Raw genomic sequence first — 20966 nt, 5'->3', positions numbered from 1 at the left:
TGAGGCAGGTCAGAAAGAAGGGAGGGAACTATGACACCTGCTTTCTTGTTCACATCTTAATATGGTAGTACACACAGTTCTTCATGGTAAATAGTCCACCAAGAAAGTCACAAGCAATGTCGAGTCTTTTTCTGTAGGCTGCTAGAGGGGTCTGTGGAGGTCCAATGGGAGGTCCCATTCAGGGACAGAGAGACAGAAGCGTCATATGGCAAATTCCACAGAGTTTCCTTTATTATCCAGCAGCTCTGAAGGGTGCCAGGGATGACAGCTACCTGGAGAACTGAGGGGAAAAAAACTGGGGTTTTTGTGGGGGAGAGCAAGGATGGGACCAAGGGGGAAAGACCAGTGGTCTGCAAAATATTAACATGGATACTAAGGCATGGTGGGATCACTGAGGCCTTTGGGGACAGCTCACCATGACAAGGGAAGATGTGCCAACCCAGGGAGCATCTTTCCTGGAGGGTTGAGATAAGCTAATCACAGCCTGTTTAAGGGACATCCCTCCAAGGCAGGGCTGCGGGCAGAGCCATGGTAGGTCCATCAGCCTCCACATTTTTCAGTGATTTGGCAGATCTCAAACACTTGGGAAGGTTGAAGTAAAATTTGGCTGTGATCCAGATCAAGGCTGTAGTTTGTTCTGAGGTAGTTCACCTCCTCAGCTGGCAGTAATTTTTTCTATTTCTGTATCTGGACTTAATCCCTTACCAAGACTGGGAATGAGAATGAAAAGCCTAATTAATTTTAGGTCAAGGTTATGGGTAATGAGGGAGATATCGGAATGGATTCTAGTCTTAGTGAGTACTATTTTATTTCTGAAGTATTCAAGACTAATCCTAGATTGTTTTGAAAACTACCATCCTTCTAAAGCTATTCTTACCAGTCAGTAAATCTCCTGACCTTCTGCTGGGTTGATTATTTCCCGTTGATGTTAAATAATTTAAAGATGGTGGTTGTGATTACTTTTTTCCTTTGATGAAAATTCTATCTGTATACTCTAAAAGTAGGTGAAATCATATTTCTCTTGAAAATTGGGATGTTGGCTGCTAATATAGGTGACTTTCAAAGCCTAGATCTTTCTCAAACCCTGATATCCTTCTTTATGCATTGTTCTTCTAATAATAAACCTTTCCTTGATTAGCATTAAAATTGAATTTTTCCTCATTAAAAATTAACTTCTTGTGTATAAACTTCAAATTATTCTAATGGAGAAGATGAATTGCACCATCTCGTGGATCTGGTACAAGGCTCTTACATATGTGAGACCAAAATTCTATAGCACAAGGATTTAAGTTGAGGCACATTTGACCTCTTCAGTCTTTCTGTGCTGTGCTCCATGTTAATAATAGAAAATAAATATTTTGCCTTCTTACTTTCGTGACATATGCCTATGCACTATGATAATTATGCTGCAACAGCTGTTTCATACACTAAAATAATTTCTAGTTGCCATGGAAAACATTAATACTCAGAGGAAGAGTGGACTTTGAAAACTCCCATTTGAGGACTTCATGTTGTAATTAACCTTGAGGTTAATAAAAATTGGACAGGGCCAAAATGAGAGGCCAGATGCATCATGACAGTTTTTAAAACAGAAGTTCTTTCATTTAGCACAATACTAAATGGATCTTCATTTTTTTTTTTCTTTTAAACTTACTGAAGTTGGTTTGGTGTCATAAAATCTACTTGTGGTGGAAAATTTTAGTTTTAATTCAGTCATTCAGTTTGAATTGTTCTGATTTACTCTTGATTGAGTTCAAATACAGTGTACAAAGGAGCATGGTATAAATACCAGATTAGGAAGACAGATCAGTGCAAGATTGAAGGGTGGTAAGAAAAGATGATGATGATCTTCCTAAGGTGTTTCTATAAATCTTATTTCTAGAATTTAACTGGTGGAAAACAGCTGCTTCTGATAATTCTTGGTGAGGCAGGAAGGAAGGAAGTCTAGACCTCGTGTGACATACTGGTCTTAACATCCCACATCCTATCTGACAGCCATGGTTCAATCTTAGTGTAAAAATTGGAAGGGAGATGAGGTTCTGGCCCTGCATATGAATAGCTTGCGCAGGCAGGCTACTACAAACCTAATCTTTCTGCACTATACTCTAGTTTTTCTACAAGAAGTATGTTCTGAGGAAAAAAATTGCTCTGCAGCAAGACACAGACTAGCATTAATTTGTTTTGCAAATACAGTTCCAGTCAAGAAGGGGATTTGGCAGCTCCAAAGGTTTCTTTCAACTCTAGCTATCCTGTGATTCTGTGATTGAGTACAGTGGTGTCTTCAAGGTATTTTGCCACCAGGTCCCCATTCCCATTTAGCAGTGAGCATGCATTTTTCATGATCCTTCTTTTGCTGTTGAAGCTCTTCTTCAGCTCCAGATGGGCTTTGGCTTTCCTCATCCTTTCTCTGTGTACTCAGGCACTTTTCCCATATTCCTCTTGGGTCACCTTTCCGTGCTTCTGTCTTCATGTTTCAGACTTTTTAGCTCTTAATTCATCCACACAGACCTCTTGCTTCCTTTCTTCAATTTCCTTCTTTTCTCCTAACTTAAAACATTTGACTATCAAACAAGACTTTTGGTAAAAGTAGCATAAAAATTTCAGTAAGTAGAATTCCATTAACAATTGTTTAGCTTTTCAATATATGGTTCAAAATTTTAAGATATGCTTATGTGTGGTCATGAAATGCTTGTAATATTTATGGAACCATGTAGTAAGCATTGCCTTTAAAAAATTTTGCAGATTGTCTCATATGAATACTTATTACATACACAGTTCACTGTGAATTAAACAGTACAAGGCTGTTGAGGATAGAGATGTGTTTTTATGAAAAGACCAGGGGGTGGGGAGACTGCTATATTTTTATTGGTGTGATTTTTCTGGTTTTATCTTGGAAAGCTAGTATAGAGTTGAAAAAAAGAGCTCTCTAATTCAGGTTATTTTCAGTTAAGGAAGTTACAAATTGTTTGGAAAAGCTTGTTAGCTTGAAATAGTTTTTCACAGTGAGCTCTGTGAAGGTTATTTTTGCAGCAGATTAACTGTGATGTGCTTAAAGAACCCAAACATTCTCAAGCTTGTGACTCCCTAACTTAATTTCTCAAAGATAAGCATCCAAAATATAGCATGTTCTTGTAGCCTAATTTATACCTTTTCTGTCCTAGTCTTGTCACTTTGTGTGGATTATCCCACCTACATGTGTAATGAGTGATTGGCAAGTAAGTTCCTATCTCCAAAGCTGCACAATGCTGAATGGGTAGTTAAGAGTCCAGATTTGTATTATGTAGCTGGAGATGCACATTAACTGGTTCTGCTAGAGAGCCCTGCCTTTTCCTTTGGTTATCTGGATGTTATTGTACTTTTTACAGAAGAGTTACCTCCCTTACTTCTGACACAGGAGTTGCTTGAGACATCAAGAAAAGTGATTCAATGAAATTCTTTGCGGAGCAGGGGGGAAGGAATGTCTTCATGAAAGTTCACAAAATTCATTTGAAAACATAGGAATGAAATACTTTGTCTGTAAAGATACAGAACTAATGAAAATGTTAATTTGGTAGTTTTTTCCCATTATTTAAATTTTCACCCAAACCATCTTTTATTCTTTCTGGTATAGTGTCCGGGATTTAGAAAAACTAAGGCTACCTGACAGAAACTGTTCTTAAATTAAGACTGGTGACTTTTGATGGCATGTTGATTACAACTTGAAATTCTGCAGCTCTGTATGTTCTTTCCTATATTTTGATATGCAGGAAAAAAATACTCATGAGAGGGTATGGTTCTGTTCAGAGAATGGTACAAAGCTATACCATTGGATTCTGTGACATATTTCACTGGCTATTTCTTGCTGCACTTTCAAAATTAACATCGAGCTCTATCAATAAAATACAAGATTTCCTGAGGCCAGATTATACAAGGGTCTATGTAATTGAACACAAGTAATTTTCTCCTCAGTTGAAATCTAATTGAAATCCCAGAGTGAATCCAGAATAATCCTATTGAAGTAATTTTTACTGTTTCTGTTAGAGGCTGTATCACCTTATTTTGGTCTATATATGTTAGTAGACTGTGTTTGTTTACCTTATTCTTTTAGGTAGTTACAGCACTACTGTAGAAATATAAGTAAAAACCTTTTCAGAAAGTCTTGCATATGTGAATATTTTGCAGTCAAAACCATGTGCTAGATAATTAGGAGCCACACTTTGGTATTTATAAATATTTTGTTTCCTTTGATAAAATTCAGATTTGTTATATACATCCTTTCACTGTAAATGCATGTGATTTCATTTTAGCTGGAATTCAGAGAATTTGATTGACAAAGGCAGCTATTCAAACCATCTTGAATGTTATGTAATTTGTGGGACTTTAATTTATTGAAGCACTAAAATCTGACAAATTATATGATAAAAGGAAATATTTAATGTCAGTATTTATTCCTCTCCTACATGGCATTTAATTACTAGCTATGATCTAATTATTTTTATACTTGGAAGGTTTGTTTTAATCTGAATAGGATTGATTTAGTCGGAGTAATGGAAAACTGTATCAGGTTTTTTAGTATAAAACATTGCTGCTGGCCAAGTGAACAGAATTCCTCTGCAGAGGTGCTGGTACCTGTCAAATGGAGCTCAAGTCTACTGCACACTAACCAAATGCCTCTAACATGGTATGCAACTGTGATAATTCAATAATATTTGCTTGATGATTATAGAGCTCACCTGCAAATTATACACCGCAGATTTGAAGGAGAATCTGTATAAATATCCTACAATACTATCAGTCCCATTTAGGAATAATACCATGTTTCACCTTACTGAAAACATTTGGACAGCTGCTGTAAAAACATAAACTAAATATCACTGGAAAACTTTGAATAGCCTTGTGCATTGCAGAAGCACATTAATAACTATGAAAGATATATGTCAATATGCCTCTCACTTCTTGCTTCAGCCATGCAGTTCAATTGACTTTAAACCTGGTGTAAATTGAAGCAGTTTATAAACATAAGCCGAAGGAAGCTGAAGCAGTTTGGGTTTTTTGTTTTCTCCTGTGGGGAACCTCTGTCCCTGATCCTGCTTGTCCCTCTCTTTTGCCAGGACAGCTCTTCATACTTAAAACTGATTGAGGTGAAAACTCACGTTAACTTCTGGATAGTTTTAATCTGAATCAATGTTCCGATTCAGTTCATTGTGCAGCATGAAACCTTTTGTCTGTATAAGCAGGGGACAAGATGTTGAAAATTAATAGAAGAGACTGGAAATTGTTAGGTTTTTTTAATCAGTGAGGTGGACTTAGGTTAAAACTGCTTGTGGGTTGGTCTAGAGGATAAATTCAAATAAAAACATTTCTTGTCTTTTCATGGGCAATATGAAGTCCTTGTGAGAAGGGATATGTGATGGAAAGGGGGAATTGTGTAGGCATATTTCTGTAAGTGGGCATGAAGCTGTAAATTAGAAAATATATTGTGTAATTCTCAAGGGAAAGTGGGCAGTAGTAAAGAATCCATGTGATTGGTTTAACACAGTTAGTGTAATATATTAAACTGAACTTGCAATGAGTAATTTCTAGCTCTTACTTGGCAGGGCAGCTGGTAAAAGCTGAATCTCTTTACAGTGTTCAGCCTCACCATCTAATCAGTCATCAGAGGAAGCGAGAAAAGACTTGCTGAAAATAATTACATAATTATCGAAGGGTATTACATGGCTAAAAGTGGCCTTCTCTTTTCAGTAATCTCCAGTAAAATATCTGTCTGGCCATGAAGACTCTCAGCTAGTCCTTTTTGTTGCAATTTACATATCACATAAAGATCTGTAACAGCTGAGTTTGTGTAGAAAAACATGTGGATGAGGCTTTTTAAATGGTATTCTTAGATAGACACTTTATATATATATATATCTATTGGAGAAAACCCCAGCAACTTTTATGGTTATGCTTGTGGCTAATCAAAATAAAAATGGTAGAGTAGTGGTCTGATTAATGCAATGGACATGATTTTTTTTATTGTTGCTTTTTAATTTTTAATCCTATCATTCTATTTTAAGAGCAGAGATATCCCCAGTCTCTGCCATTAACAGTGGGTTTCTGTTTTTGCAGTTGAGGAAGTGGTGGATTTTAGTATTGCTGAAATACCTTTATCAAAAAGGTATTACTAGAAAATAGCTTGAAATTTAATCAAAATTTAACCAAAAATTTTATCAAAAACAAATTGAAATTTAATTACTTAACAAAGGGGTTTTCCTGAAAATTGCCATGTCTTGATTGTATTAGTCACCCTTTGTTATGGTATTTTTCTTGACATTTGAATTATCAAAGGTGGAGAATTTTCAAATTAAATATCAGATTTTTGCAAGTTTTGGATTGTTATTTATTATGTTTTCAAATATGTCAAATTTTGAGGGCTAGTATCTAAAAGCTTGCTTGGAGAAATGATACTGTAATCAAACCATTTACAATAATGGGTTTTGTAGTGCTGCTTTAGTATTTGACTATAGTGGACGTACTTGACATGGGTAGCACCTGTTTAGTTCTCTATATCTGAGTACTGATTTGAATTTATTAGAAATTATTTCCTTCTTCCCCCAAATCTGTCTCATGAGACATTTGTTTAAGAAGGGACAGCCAGCAGGTAGTCTGAATGAAGCTCAATAGCATAGCTTTGGTATTGTAGAAAACAGAGATTTTCAATAATAACAGCACAAATTGAACCAGTCTCACTTTTAACACTCCATGTTTTGTGTATGATGCAGCCTGAAGAGAAGGTGTGCAGAATTAAAAGGATTTTTGCCAGGGCTGGGTTTAGCCTTGTCTGATTTCTCCAGCATCCTTCTCTAGTTAATTGCAAAAAAGAGTCAGTTCTCCAGAGGCTCAATTAGACCAGACTAACTTATCCCATGGAGTAAAAGGAAAATTAGCCTCATGGAGTTAAAACTGGCTTTCTTGAATACTTCTCTAGGTGCCCTGAATCTTCAGAATTTACACTCGCTATAAGGTTTCTGGTAGGTTCTATTTCCTGATGAAAAATTAGATTGTTGCTACTTTACTGGTGCTTTGTTTCAAATGCTAAAATGAGCTAGTATCCTACTGTATTAATGATGGTGTAGCAGAGTATTAGAATAAAGCCTCAGACTGAGAGTTGATTCAATTACCTTAGCTCTCTCCATAAGGCATGCAAGATGTGTAGCCCATTCCTATGTTCTGTGTAACCACCCAGAAGCAGCTTGTGATCTCAAATGCTTTAAAGAGAATGTTTGCATCATTACATTACTGTGTATATGACTAATATGCAGCATAATGGAACAGGGATTTCAATATTTACAGCATGTTACATAAATGTTGCCCTTCTGAGTATTTTCTAAATCCTCTTATGGCTTAAGTGACAACTTTGACTTTTTATTTTTCTTAAATAAAATCAGCCTTTTCATTTATCCAGGTAAGTTTGGTAAACAAAAGATGTTTAATGCTTCTTTTCATATAGACAGATTTTTATACTTAAGGGCTTATCTTTGTGCACCTAAGCTTATTAGATTCCTAGGTAACTATTTTAAAAATGCTGACTTTGCAAGAGCAGCACTTGGTGTTGAGGTGGGCTTTGGAATTTTCTGTGCTTTGCCAGTGTGTTCTGTAAATAGATGATCTCCAAGTGATTGCAATAAGCAGGGCAGTGTGAGTTATGGTATGCAAATGTCACATGGATAATTCTATTTTGATCAACTAATAGTCAGGAGTTGTTGTAATCCGATACCAGAGGTATAAGGAATGTCTTACCTGTCCCTCCTGTCCCGATCCTACTGGCAGACGGCCAGAAATCCCCTCCCTGACCCTTTCCTAGAAAAAGCCAAGGCCTGAGATGCGCTTCCTCTTTTGCCCTGCTACCACCATGCAATAAAGAATAGGCAAGGAGCCACTCTTTTGAAACCTTGTGCTTGTCTCATATGCTAGACCTAGCTACTTCTTATTGGTACAATAGGAAGAAGTTACAGTTTGTAGCAAGGAGTGAAGATATTGTGTTGGGCTTTATGTGTGAATATATTTGTATATATACTCCATTTAAAAATTGAGAACAATGTTAAAATGTGGCTAAATTAAAAAAAGGAAAATTATGACAAAATTCTGGACATCTATGGGAGTTTTCTCTTTAAATCTTTGCGGCCATAACCTTGTACTGTGCTCTTTGTATTCTGCTCTGACATTTGTTTTCAATTAAGTGGTAGTTGCAGGCATTCCCAACATCTGAAAATGCTTCTGAGAGACAACAGAATTGTGATGCAAAGGAGATGACATGAGCAGAAAGGTGTTGGGGATCTTCTAGCATAATTTGGCTTTTTGATTTTCACTATGTGTGAGATCTGGAGTGTCAATTTGGGGAAGGATGTTTTTTCCTGTGGATGCAAGACAGGTAGGAAATGTGTTCAAAATACTTGTGAGACAAATTTTAAAATGAAGACTCCATGTTTTTGTGGCAGTGTTATGGATAGAGAGCACAGCTAGCTAGCTAGCTAGCTAGATAAAGATACTGTTTCAGAGGATGGATGGGTAGATATTTTGTGTGAGCAGTATGTTTGAGTTTGCAGTATTTACATTACTTTTGCTTATAGGTGACTGTGGAGGAAGTAATGACTATGATTGCATACCTGGATCTCTTCTTGTGCAGCATTTCAGAGCCAGCCCTCCTCAAGATTTTCCCCCACTTTATTTTGCTGCACCAACATGAGAATGCTCATATCCTGAATACACTTACCACCAGAATCAGCACACCATTCTGGGTAAGGCAAGCAGAAAGGAAGTCCAGGTATTTAGCATGGATTTAGGTTCAATGTTTAAGTGGGAGATTTCATATATTACAGTTGGGTACTTGTTTAACTAGGAAATTTGCCCTCCACTCTCTCAATTGTGTGTGTGTGTGTGTGTGTGTGTGTGTGTGTGTGTGTTTTGACATTTGGCAACCATTATACAAAGCTAACAAACCTGTGAGTTGGTTTCACATATGTAGGAAATGGGCTAGAGCTAATGAGAGATTCTGGAAGTCTGAATCCTATTAGAAAATAAAAGGTAAATTTGGAAGCATTTTTGTTTTGAACAGTGCTGTATTAATGCTATCATAATAACTCTCTCTGGGATTTACAGATATACTTGTGATGAGGAGCATTTTTGATCTTTGGAGTTTTGCCAAGCAACAAGCATTTTCAAATAGTCCATCTGGGTAAACAATGAGAGCCCTCTAAGTACGTCTCCAAATGGATCCCAGTTGTCAGCTGTGATCTCACTGATGTATTTCTCAGGAATCTGTAGTCTGTATTACTGTAGCATGTTACTTAACTATGTTACCTGCTTCATTTGATTAAAATAACATGCTTTCTTGCTCAAGTGATGAGGTTGCTGCTTCCTTCTCTTTGCCTTCACTGCCTTGTGCAGTAGGGTTTATCTCAGGTTTGTGCTGAGCCCCTTCTCAGTCTAGGCACAGTGTAGCATGGTGGCTGGAGAGCTGCCTGCCAGAGAGAGTACCTTTGTATCTTTGCCAACAGTTGGATCTTCTGTATGAGACAATGACTACTTGTTGCACTGGGCTATTTGAGTGAGCTTGGCTTGACTGGCAACCTTGGCTGATGCTTGGGTGATGCAGAGTTTCATGGATGAAATCAAGAATACTGTTTTTGTGCAAGAGAAACCAGAACACCAGCATGCACATTTAATTTGTGTATTAGGTAGTAGCTTCATCTGAAAATTGTTTTGAAATGTAAGTGCATGCAAATATCAATATATGCTGCAGTTAGTGCATCTCTAAGATGGATTAACTCTGAAACCTGGAACAGTTCTGTCAATAAAAATGGAAATGCTGTTGTCTCTGCTAATCATTAGCTACTGTTCCACAGGCAAATGAGATGGGAATTGCAAAGAATTCTGCAGCCCTGAACAAGTCAGGATCTCAGCCAAAGTGGTTCTGTGATGCTAAAGGAGTTTTCTGCAGTATAGCTCAGCCAAGTGCAAACAAAGCTGTGTACATTATTATTGATGAAAATACTGATTAATAGTTCACAGAGTTATACTTATTTAGACAGGTGACTGAAAGGACTTGTAGAAATAGTACTCTCTTTTTTCTTTAGTGTATTTTAAATCTTATCTTTTTGCACAATACAAAAATAGACTTGGATTTAATTATTCAAAAATTCCATATTTGCAAATGGTTGCAAATACTAATGATTACTGTTTCCCTGTAAACTAAAATTTATTAAATACAGGATAATTTGATTCCACTGCAGGTGTTTTTGAAATTCCATGTCACGAAAAAAGTTATACTTCATTCCCTGTAAATTTCACAAAGGAAAGATTTCCTGTTTTACTCCTTCGTCCCTCTCCCAGTTAAAACATACCTTTTATGCAAGTCTATGACTTCTTTCAATGGCTTGTTGTGAAGCTCTTCATCTGTTCAGTTTCTTAATGTGCAGAACACTAATAATTCCTTATACCTAAAGCAACAGAGACCTGAAGTGACTGATAACTTTTCTTTTGGAAAAGACCTTTTGTTGGTTTGAATTCTGTGTCAGAGATAAAAACCAAAACACTGTATCAGAAGTTACAGGATCTAATTGATGCTAAGTCAACTTAAATGAATAAATTTGAATAATATTTAAGACCACTTTTTAAATAGCTTATTTGAAGAAAAATTTTGTTTGTATTCTGTTAAAATGTATATTACATGTATAGCTCTAGACAACTTGAAAAAAATCTCATGGGGTGCTGACTAAATTAAATACCATTCTAAGAGTGTGTTAAAAATTGAGGTGTTCTAGCAGAGCCATTTTGTAATGTAGTATGCAGGGAAGATTGCAAAGATATAATTTCCAGATCAAAAGCTGACAATGTTCATCATTTTCTGGCTCTGTGTGGTCTCCTTGGCATTGTTCAGAATGCTCATTGGCTTGCATTGTGAAGATGTGATGTTACAGCTAAGGTAAAGCCCAAACTTTTTCCCATTTTTCATCCTAACTCTGGGACGTATGGTCTCTGCCTGTGGATGCAGAGCTGGGTGGGAGTTCTCCAAGAGATCAAAAATCCAAGTAGCTCCAGAGATAAGAATATTTATGGTCCTGACAAATGTCTACCAGACCTAATGAAGTTTGGTTTACATCCTGAGATCTCAAGAGCAAGGGATTTTTCCTGTGTTTTATTTCTAGAAAAGTGAGAGAAGCTCAGAATATATTTATCACCTCCAAAGTCCTTATTTCTGCTTCTAAATGCATAATTCTTCCCTCCTGCATGTTTTCTCTATGCATTGTGATACAGACCTATATACTGTTTGCAGCTCTCACTCTTCTTGTTGTTTTTCACCTCTTTGATTCCTCTCTCAATGAGAATGCTTCAGGTTCCTGCACTATTGCAGGTAGATTAAGTAATTTACTAAATGCAGTGATATATTTTTTTTTTAATTTGTGATTCTAGACATTGATTCAATATACTGTCTGTCCCTCTACGCACAGGTATTAAGGTGAAATTATCTATTGTGTTGGTTTCATGTGCTTGGGGGGAGGGGTGGCTTCCCCTCACAGAAAGCTTCATGTGGCCCTGGAATGGAGAGGGCTGTCCCATCTCCTGGGGCTTCTCCTGTGAGCTACTGGAACCAATCAGAGAGCTGATTTGGTGATGGACAGCTCGGGAAAACAATGAAAAGTTATTTCACTTTCACAAATCACAGTGGATCAAGTGCTGGCGGGCTTTTCGGCTTCCAGTCTCCAGAGGAGCGGGGGTCTCTGGCTGGGGCCCCAGCCTGGCTCCGGGCTCAATATGAGGCCTGGCCCGGCATCTCTGCCTGGCACCAGCTCTGAGGGGGGCCCGGCTTGGCTCAGCTCAGCTCTCCACATGCTAGAAGAGGCCTCCAGCTGACCGCATGGCTTCTTCACGATCTAGATACAATTTTAACTTCTTAATGCCTGAATAAGATTCTCAATCTCCTGAGCTCTCGTGAATGAGAGGAAATAAAGCATGGAGACTACAGAGGTCAGCAGAATGAAGATACAGTTCCTGATGGGAAGAGATTGAAAAGAAGCAACTGATAAGTAGCTAAAAACCTTTTTTGTGGGGCTATGAGGGGATTGTGACTTCACTAAAATTCCTTTAAACTGTGAAATGCACTTGGGGAGGATGGGTGCTTGAGATAAGACTTTTTTTTTTTGGCTCAGGAAATTGAGCTCTCTGTTTTGGGACTGGAATATGAACAGAGATATTTGATAGAGAAGGAGATTAAGAGAATTTTGGTTTTCAGTAGCCTGCCTTTAAAAGTGGTGCCCCATGTGTGCAGCGTAAGGAAGCACAGAAATAAACTTCACAACCTATAAAGATGTGGAGGAGATACGTATTTTATTCAGCGCTGGACGCAGGGGGAGAGCATCTTCCCAAATCCTGCGTACCTTACATGATTTCTAATCTTCTATTTATCTAGGAAGTTCATGCATATTCTAAATTGCCTATACATATTGATTATCTGCCCCGCCTGTTCCCCGCTCTGTATGAAAATCAGCTGCATACTCATTGCGGCTGCGTAGTTTATTGGGTCGGTGGTCTCTAGATGAGTCGGTGGGCTGAAAATGATGAAGAACAACAGTCTTCCTTGCTGTTGAACTTCTCACCTTGTCTTTGTACGCATGCGCTGTAGTCTCTCGGTTGTGATATTTTGCAGACTCTGCACTTTTACGAAGAGGGGCCCCCTTCATTTTTGCAAGCCCAGCAAAATCTATAAATCAGGGGTCTCTTATCGTGCATTCCTTAAGTAATTGATACCATATGTTCTACTCTTCATTCTATTTAACCCTTAACTCCCCTGTTTCAGTCCCCCCTTTTCTAGAAAATTAGTAAATTCTTTTACTTAGTACAAGATTTCTTTTTCTCCATTCTTACAATATGTATCTCTTAATGCCTTACCATGTACTCTGCACAATGAAGTTAGTATTGCTATCCATTGTAGCATCTTCCAATTCCAAATAAGTAGTACAAAAGACAGCAGTAAGCTTAGACTAACTAAAACCAATAACACAATTACTGGATGACATAATGTATTCAAAATTCCAGTTGCAGCTGGGGACCACCCAAAAAGGGCATCCCACCAATTGTGGCTTGTATCCTGCTTAACCCTGTGTAAGACTATTTATTTCTTGGACATCATGATGAACAGTGACTAAGTGTTTTGCCCGCTCTCTTTGATTTCTTCCAAAATTTTTGCTAAGTCTTGATGTTTTACTAGTTGCTTTACCAATGTGAGGTTCATTCCAATGGGCGTAGGTGACAGTTCGTGGTGTGTCGTGTAGTTAGACCTTATCAGCTGGTGGGATGTAACTGGCGACGAATATGAAAAATCACATCCCGCAATTCTAATAAATTACAAATACAGAAGTTAGAGTTATTCTTAACAGGCAGGGTTACATTCTCATTGTCTATGTTTACAAAAACACAAGTGGTTCTTAAACATACACATCCTCAACCAGTATATATAAGCATAGTCTTTTGAGCAGCATCTGGATGAATTTCAAAGTGACATACACCCTGCTCGGTGTCAAGGCATACATCTTGAGCATCAGTTGTATTGCTTTCACAGATAAACCCTTGTTGTTCTCGAGTAACACAGGATTCTACATTCACAGTTTGCCATTTCCCATTTACTGTCCGGGCCCACACCCTATGCTCTGAGGGATACAACTCCGTCCCCTCATGGTTGAGTCCCAATACAATGATGGGGTGAATAGCATAAACTGTGGCATTACGTATGGTAAGCACAAAGGTAGTGGCCATATTAGCAACAGGATCATGGGTGAAATTTACTAGAGTCCACCAGGATTGGAATTTTCTTTCAAAATCATTAGCATTGTCCCAAACAGGTTTTCGGACGTCAATCGGAAAAGTGCCTTCACTCCCTTCTCTTACAGCCAAGGCAGCTGTGGATTGGATCTATAACTGCGCTTGTATACAACTGAAAGCTTTACACATTATCTTGGACAGTGCTAAGTGCATCTATTATTAATTTATGGTCCTGGACCTCAGCCTTTTCCCAGTTCAGTTACACCTTTGAAACCTGCCACTGACTATTTCCTAATGCTAATAAAGATGATTGTAGGGGTTGGCTCAGTTTTGTCAAATAATTTGTTGCAGTTGCTAGCTTATTTACTGGTATTTCAGAGTCAATTCCATTCAAAATTCCTAATCCGGTTCCCAACATTCCCGTTAAATCTCTTCGCCTCCTATCCCTAAGGTGTATTTGCTTCTGTAACCATGTTGCCCACCCTTCTAGGGATGGTTTTAAGAAGGAGGAACAGGCTGGTTGAATCTCTGAAATATTGGTTTGTATTAGCAATTCAACACGCTTGAGAGACCATTCTGGATTGAATAATAATTGCTGTTGACCTGTATTTCTCACTATATATGGGCCTACCTCATAAATCATAAGTTTAAGTTCAAGTGGTGTACTCTGAGTCTGAATCTGAACAGGTTCAGTTATGGCATTTATTCTAAATTTAAATGAGAGCCCAAGATCTTTATAAGCCCAAAGGCATACCACCTCAACAGTCTGATCTAATGTAAAATTATACCAACAATGTGGCTCACTGTGTTGGTTACAAATCTCATCATGTCTGTTTGCAGGTGGAGATGCGACTCTGATTGGAATTGGTTTCTCATGGGTAGTTCCATTAATCATTCGACATCCTATTCTGATGGTCTCTCCTATAGTCCCTTGAAGTGACCACAACTCTTGTTTCTGCCATTCTTGCTTTTCATATACCTGATTTCCATGCATGACTACAGTTGACAAGTTCAAATTTTGTACCTTCCCCATATATCCGGTATACTGAACAAAAGCCTGGGACCAAGGCCATTCAACATTGCTCTGTCTAAAGGTACTTTCCAATTTTTGGAATATAGTTATTATATTTACAAACAAAACAATTAAACTTCTACGTCCTGAATCACCAAACACCCCTAACAGTAATATGCTCATTTTGTTTGTGTAAACTTGAGCTTTAGTCCGTTATCACCAGATACTACTTTCCAAGGGGCTTCTGGAGCTTTCTTCACCTGAGAATGGTGGATCCAAGCACTCTGTTCCTTGATCTTAATTGCAGTGAAGGTGGTAAGTAGCACCTGGAATGGTCCTTCCCACTGTGGTTCGAGGGTTTTTCCTGTAAAAGACTTAACATATACATAATCTCCAGGTTGTATATTATTCACTGGTTCATCCAGACCTTTGCCCTGAGTTCCAGCCACATATTTTTCAATTTTTCTGAACTGTTTGCTCAAAGCCACCATGTAGGTGGCCAGTGTCTCCTCTCCAACTTGGGTAGAAGTTCCCCTTTGCACTCCATATGGCCTCCCGTAAAGCATTTCAAAGGGACTTAACTTTTCTTTAGTCCTTGGCTTAGTTTGAATTCACATCAATGCCAATGGGAGTGATTTGGGCCAGAGCAAATTAACTTCTTGTCCTAATCTCACAACTTGCTGTTTAATTAAATGATTCATTTTCTCTACTTGGCCACTTGACTGAGGATGATATGGGGTGTAAAGTTCCCAGTTTATGCCCAAGTGACGACTAATTTGTTGCACTATTTTTGAAATAAAGTGTGGTCCTCTATCTGAGGATATAGTGGCTGGAATTCCAAAGCGTGGTATTATTTCTTGTAACAGCACTCTAGTTACCTCCCGGGCTTTGGCAGTTCTAGTTGGGAAAGCTTCTGGCCACCCTGAAAAGGTATCTGTCATCACCAGTAAATATCTATACCCCCATTTTCTTGGAAGTTCTGAAAAATCAATTTGCCACTGCTGCCCAGGCCTCTGGCCTCTTCCAATTTGACCAAGTTTTGGTTTAGGGGTATTCTTAGGATTAGTCTGGAGGCAAAGGTCACACTGCCAAGTAACCTGGATAACAATAGTATATAAATTTCTGGCAGTAATCTTTTCAATCAGATGGGTATATAGAGAGTCTGCTCCCCAGTGTGTTTTCTGATGTTCCTTTTTAACTAGGGACCATAGTATGTGGGAGGGGATAATCAGTCTCCCTTCTGTAGTGACGGCCCATCCTTCCTCATTATATGTTCCTTTCTGATCCTCAGTTAATTCCTTATCTTTTTTATCGTATATTGGCTTACCTTCAAGGGATATCTGTCCGTCTGGAATTCAGGGTCCCTCAATTGTTATTTCACCCTTTGCTGCCTCTTTTGCCTCTCTGTCCGCCAGCTCATTTCCTTCTTCCAATTCTGAGCTCACCTTCTGGTGTGCTCTAATGTGCATAATTGCTACCTTCTCAGGCATCTGGACTGCTTCCAATAATTGCATTATTTCTTGTGCATGTTTTATGTTCTTTCCTTGTGAATTTAACAGTCCTCTCTCTTTCCAGATAGCTCCATGTGCGTGCACAACCCCAAATGCATATCTCGAGTCTGTATATATATTTATTTTCTTCCCTTTTGCCATTTCCAAGGCATGAATCAGGGCAATTTTCTCAGCCTTCTGTGCAGAGGTATCTATTGGCAAAGATCCAGATTTCAGTACCTTTTTACTGGTGGTAACTGCATACCCAGCATATCGCTTCCCACTGATGATGTAGCTACTTCCATCAGTAAACCAGGTTTCTGCGTCATCAAAAGGGGTGTCCTTCAAGTCTGGTCAGCTGGAGTAGGTGGCTTTGATAGTCTCCAGACAGTCGTGGTGTACTGGTTCTCCTTGATTTCCACTGAGAAAAGAAGCTGGGTTGACAATATTAGTCACTACTATTTCCACATCATCCTGTTCCACCATAATAGCTTGGTATTTCAAGAACCTTTGTGGGGAAAGCCAGTGCCCCCCTTTTACCTCTAATACTGCAGACACTGTGTGAGACACTAATGCAGTCATTTTCTGACCCAGGGTGAATTTGCGTGCCTCTTGAATATTCATCACAACTGCTGCAGCCGCTCTGAGGCACCCTGGCCATCCTTTGGCCGTTGCATCCAGCTGCTTAAAGAAGTAAGCAACTGCCCTTCGGTATGGCCCTAGGTTCTGTGCTAGTATTCCCAGGGCAATCCCCTGTTTCTTATGGGAGAACAAAAAGAATGGTTTACTTACATCAGGAAGTCCTAGGGCTGGGGCTGACATAAGAGCATCCTTTAATCGATGAAAGGTTTGAGTGGCCTCTTTAGTCCACTTGAGATCTCTGCTGCCATCTGCCGTGAGCATGTACAGAGGTTTAATAAGCAACCCATAGTTGTAGATCCACAACCTACACCGTCCTGTCATCCCTAAAAAGGTTCGCAGTTCCTTTATTGTCTGGGGTTGTGGAGTTCGGCATATTGTTTCTTTACGATCTTGCCCTAGGGTCCGTTGTCCAGCACTAACTTCTTACCCCAGGTAGATAACCTTCTGCTTCACCACCTGAGCCTTTTTCTTTGATACTCTATACCCCTGGAGTCCCAAAAAGTTTAAGAGACTCACCGTCCAGGCCACACATGCTTCTTCCATCTTACTGGCTATTAGAAGATCGTCTACGTACTGCAGCAGCTTTCCTTCTTCTGAGGAGGCCTCCCAGGCCTCTAAGTCCTTGGCAAGCTGCTCTCCAAACAAAGTAGGAGAATTTTTAAACCCTTGAAGGAATACTTTCCATGCGAGTTCTCTGTCCAGTTTTAGGATTTTCCCATTCAAATGCAAAAATTTTCTGACTGGATTCATGGAGAGGGAGGCAAAAGACAGCATCTTTCAGGTCTAAAACAGTAAACCAAGTAAACTTTGGTGTTAAGCATGTTAATAAAGTATATGGTTTTGCCACTACTGGATAAAGATCTTCAGTTATTTTATTAGCAGTCCTCAAGTCTTGCACCACCCGGTATGACCCATCAAGTTTCCAAACAGATAAAATAGGAGTATTAAACTCAGATTGGCATTCTTTTAGTAGTCCTAGTTGTAAGAAGTTCTCAATCACTGGTCTAATTCCTTCTCTGTCCTCTTTTCTCAAAAGATACTGCTTGCTCCTGACTGGTCATTTACCTTCTTTGAGTTTAATTATTCTAGCAGGTGCGTTTTTCGCTCTCCCTGGTACATTGGAAGCCCATACTTCTTCAGTTTCAGTGATTGTCAATATTAAGCTCAACACTTCTATATATTGTTTGTTGTTTGCCTCCAAAGTAATCTCCCCATCCTTAAATACAATGGTCGCTTGTAGTTGTTCCAATAAGTCTCTTCCCAGGAGCGCCTTTGGGGAATTTGGCATGTGTAAAAACTTATGAGTGCCCCATAAGTTCTCAGATTTATATTTTAGAGGTTTACAAAAATAAGCCTTTTCAGACTGGCCAGTGACTCCTTGTACCGTAACATAATCTTTTCTCACAGGCACTAGGGCCTTGTTCAATACTGAATATGCCACTCCTGTATCAATTGAAAACTCTACCCCTTTCCCTCCTCCCCCAGCTCCATTGTTATAACCAGGGGATCTGCTGCGGCTAGATCTCCCAGTCCTCTTCAGTTTCCTTTTACATGTGCAATCACGTCTTTTTCTTTGTCCCTCCTCTGTTTAGGGCATTCATTCTTCCAGTGCCCAAACTCTTTACAAAACACGCACTGATCTTTACCCAATCGAGGTGGGCCCCCCTCTTCCCCTCGTCGATCCTGCCCATGACTTTGTCCTCCTCTATCTTCTCTCACTAGTGCCACCAAATTCCTCACATTCTGCTTATATCCCTCTTCTCTATTGCTAAATATTCTCCACGCCTCATCTAGTAAATTCTCTAAATTTCTTCCCTTGGGCCCTTTTATTTATTTTTTATGCTTTTATTTTTTTTATGCCTAATATCCCCCGTAGATTGACCCAAAAATAAACTCACTAATTGTTGAATTCCCACTTCTGCTCCAGGGTCTAAGGATATATTGCAACACATTGCATCCCTTAATCTATCCAAAAATTCAGATGGTGTTTCAGAGGGACCCTGTTTAACAGCATATAATGCTGACCAATTTATAGTTTTAGGTATTGCTCGTTCCATCCCTTTTACTATCCATTCTTGGTAGCTTTCTAACTTCTGCATTTCTGCTGTCCTATTTAGATCCCACTGTGGATTCTGGAGGGGAAAATAGTCCTTTATGTCCAATTGCTGGGCCTTATAATAATCCTCTGCTACATCTCCTGCTGTTTTCAGGATTAATTGCTTTTCTGCTTCAGTTAATGCATCCAGCAATAATTGTATATCGGACCAATCTGGATTAGGCTGCTTGATAATATACCGCAAACACTTTGCTGTAGTTATTGGATCACTATGGTAGTAGTTTTTAGCTACTTTTTCCCATGCTTCTATATCAATAGTGGAAAAGGGTATTTTTACTAGGACTCTCTCTCCTTCCGGTCCCACAGCCTCTCTCAAAGGGGCTTGTAACACCTTATTTCTTGTCCTAGAAGACACAGGGCTTCTGGAAGGAGAATGGGCTGGAGTAAGTATTCCTTCTGAATCATCATCTTTCTGTCTCTGAGTTCGAGGAGGAGATTTGAATAGGTCACTCAAACCGTATTCCTGCATATCCAAATTGTGCATTTTGTCTAATCTGGTACACCTCTCACCAATATCACATGCTGAACAACACCTTTCAAGTTTCTCTTTATTTGCTTTCCTTTCCTTCTCAAGGGCCAAAACTAGAGGGTCAGAGGGTGCCTTAGAGTCTGTCTGCCATTCAGGGTGGTTTCGGAGAGAGAAAAACATGTCACAGTAGGACACCTCACTCCATTTGCCCTCTCTTCTTAAAAACAACATTAGTTGCAGCAGGGTATCATAATCTAAAGTCCCGGTGGGTGACCACTTTACTCCGTGGTCTAATCTATAAAGTGGCCACCACTGGCTGCAATATTTAATTAGGGTGGATTTATTTTCAGTGCCGCCAGTTCCTGCAACTTCTTTCCAATGTGTTATAATACATCGTAATGGACTGGCTTTAGGGACTTCTGTGCTCTGTGTAGATCCCATTATCTTCTCTTTTTGTCCCCTGCTTATCTTACACCTAAACTTTTCCTTACTGAACTTTAGAATTTCCTTCCAATCCCCTTCCCACACACAATACCAACTGCTAGATCAGCCTATTTGTTTCCTCTCTCTATCTGGCTGTCTATTAGATTCACAAATCTCAAGGATCACGCTCAAACCATTGGAAAGGGGACCCCTTTTCACCCTTCTCAGTACACAAACAAAGCACACAATGCACCAACCAGCACACCCGCTCTTGTATGAACACAGCACACTTATTATTCATACTTTCTACTAACAATCATTACGTTTTCAGCACAGCCACTGTCCCGCTCGCATCACACCGCACACTACACAACAATTCTGCCTTTCTGAAGCAAATACCCCACACTTACTACCCTCCTGGGCATGTCTCACTCACACACTCACCTTGCTCACAATGTCTGGACTCCCACACACACACCACCTTAACTCCGATAACACAGGAGAAGGAATCCACTTGACCCGCGTTCTAGGTTCACTCCGCGGCTGCTCTATCAGTCAGCGAATTCCTTCACCGGCCCCCCCTCCTCCCTTCTCGACCCATGGAGGCCAAGGGAATGGAGAGACCCCTCCAGTGCTCGTATCCCTCTGCTGGTAACTCCACTGGCCCGCTGCTTGCAAGCCCTACCTACCCAGGGACTTCGTTGTATGCAGGACGTCTCCTGCGATTTATCAACAGCCCTTCAGTCGCACCTACTTACAAACCCCCCAGAATTAATACGTACCGTTTCATCCGCCAGCCAGTGGTCCTTTCTGTTGCTGCAGTAAACAAGCCGGGGTCGGGGTCTCCTCCAGGAAATCCCAGGGCGCACTGTGGAGCCGTCCACCCTCAGCCCGATCCTGCAGACAGACAGCAAGGTCCCATCTGTGGTGCCAAAATGAAGCACAGAAATAAACTTCACAACCTATAAAGTTATGGAGGAGATACGTATTTTATTCAGCGCTGGACGCGGGGGGAGAGCATCTTCCCAAATCCTGCGT

At 39.6% G+C, this 20966-nt stretch overlaps 1 pseudogene across 1 annotated transcript in view; it reads left to right on the top strand.

Annotated features, from left to right (window-relative positions):
* The window catches only part of LOC306801888 (FHF complex subunit HOOK-interacting protein 1A-like), a 72705-nt pseudogene that overhangs the window by 37847 nt on the left and 13892 nt on the right, over positions 1–20966 (top strand). Inside the window, exons 5-6 of the transcript in view lie at positions 8589–8756; positions 10869–10942. The product of the transcript in view is annotated as an FHF complex subunit HOOK-interacting protein 1A-like (transcript). The remainder of the gene's footprint in view (positions 1–8588; positions 8757–10868; positions 10943–20966) is intronic.

This window comes from Erithacus rubecula (genome assembly GCF_903797595.1).
Source record: "Erithacus rubecula genome assembly, chromosome: 5".
In the NCBI taxonomy this organism is placed as follows: Eukaryota; Metazoa; Chordata; class Aves; order Passeriformes; family Muscicapidae; genus Erithacus; species Erithacus rubecula.
This window is presented reverse-complemented; position numbering and strand designations above follow the sequence as displayed.